Genomic DNA, 1956 nt, shown 5'->3' with positions numbered 1-1956 from the left:
TGAACTTATAGCAGGTGTGCACATATGCATTTTTCCCTATTAAAGGAGAGGAGGTGGGCTTAATATTAAGTAAGCATCACATGCCAGTGTTACAAAAGAGGAACTAATTGCAGCAATTATTCCACTGGAATGATTCTGTAATGAAAAAAAAAATAGATATTTTTATTTTTCTAAATCCATGGAAATTATAATGTCTTCTGTGAAATAGGTATATGAATTCACTGGAATAAGTCCAATTCCATCATTGTTCAGAACACAATGTTATTTGGCTATAGAGTGAGGCTCTTCTAGTCTCATTTTCTGTGAGCTGTGAGAACTGAGCCAGCATGAGTATTTCTCCAAATGAGAAAGCAAAAACAATTATATCATTTCTATTTCATTTCAGCTTACTTAATAAAGGAGAAACGAGAGAGTTTAAAATTAATTGCAAGAGCCAGACTAGTATTGGGCAAGTTAATGAGGAGCTTTTATGAGCTGTAATTTTTATTTATTTATTTGTTCAATTAATTATTTATTATATGCACTTGATATGACCAGTGTCTAATAGCCTTCTGGGTGCATTTAAAGCTGTAATTACGCAAAAAAGAGGCCTGCCCTTACAACTTGTAACCTAATCATACTCAGGAAAGCAGAACATTCACATATGGAGTAAATAGAATTTGCTGAGCTCTCTCTCAAAATGAGATTTCAGAGGAAACCATCTTTTCACTCAATGAGAGGCAGTAGTGATTTTGTGTGTGCCCTATTTATTAATCACTTAATAGATAAGTTATTAATAACCTACTATGTGTAAGACCCTGTGGTGGGTGAGGTGAGAAAAGAAGAAGTGTATGGCATACTGCATACATCCTCAAGGAAAACTAGCAGTGCCCACCTACTATATGCCAGGGATGCTACATGTATCCTCTTTCAAAACCTCACATTAATCCAAACAACAAAGGCATTATTATCCCTTTTCTCCCATTTTGCAATCAAGGAAGCTGATTGAGTAGCTTGAATGATCATTATCAACAATTTCCCTGTTAGCCATAGCACTAGCCAGACACTCTAGGAGATACTGAGAAAATGAATTAATTTGCCTACATGTTGGTAAAATAAAAGAAGTACTTTAGAATAAATTACATTTTAATTTAACTCCTTGATGTTTTCAAAAGAATACTCACTGACCAGAGAGTCCAAAGTCTGAGATTTAGTTCTTGCTTGTCCAAATCAATTCTGTGACCTTGGCTAGTTTGCTGACCTTCTCTAGAACTGAGGTGCCTCTCTATAAAATGGGCAATGATTTTCACTGCATCAAAATCGCTTTGGGAAGATGTTAAAAGTACACGTGGCTCTCCCGCCTCCACCACTGCTGTCTCCTTCTGTTACTCTTGCTGCTGTTTGTGTGTGCGTACGGTGTATCTCCTTTGTGAAGTGGCAGCTGAGACTCCAGCTCTCACCATTGCTGACAAAAAACCCAAGGAAGGAATCAAGACTGAGAACAATGATCATATTAATTTGAAGGTGGTGGGGCAGGATGGTTTTATGATGCAGTTTAGGATTATAGGCATACACTATTAAGAAAACTAATGAAAGCCTACTGTGAACGACAGGGTTTGTCAATGAGGCAGATCAGATTCCGATTTGATGGGCAGCCAATCAATGAAATAGACACACCTGCACAATTGAAACTGGAGGATGAAAATACAATTGATGCGTTCCAGCAGCAGACAGGAGGTGTCTGTTAAAAAAGGCAGCCTGCTATTTTACTCCAGAACTCTGTTCCTACAGACCAAGAATACATTCTCAATTAGAAAATATGCAATTTGGTTCCACCACATTCTGACAACCTCAGTATAGTTTTATGTATTCTTTCATTTTACCCTTCCCCATTCCTTTATTGTACATAAAGTAACTGGTGCATGTGCACAAGCCTATTGCTTTTCTTTTTTTTTTAATAAATGGCCAATGGTATGT

General features: G+C 37.1%; 1 pseudogene; it reads left to right on the top strand.

The window, feature by feature from the left end:
• Positions 1-1278: 1278 nt before the first annotated feature.
• Positions 1279-1727, top strand: LOC119514556 (annotated as a pseudogene).
• The last annotated feature ends 229 nt before the right edge of the window (positions 1728-1956 follow it).

The sequence above is a fragment of the Choloepus didactylus genome, chromosome 1 (assembly GCF_015220235.1).
Source record: "Choloepus didactylus isolate mChoDid1 chromosome 1, mChoDid1.pri, whole genome shotgun sequence".
NCBI lineage: Eukaryota > Metazoa > Chordata > Mammalia > Pilosa > Megalonychidae > Choloepus > Choloepus didactylus.
Note: the sequence above shows the minus strand (reverse complement) of the source record. Positions and strands in the feature narration are given on the sequence as shown.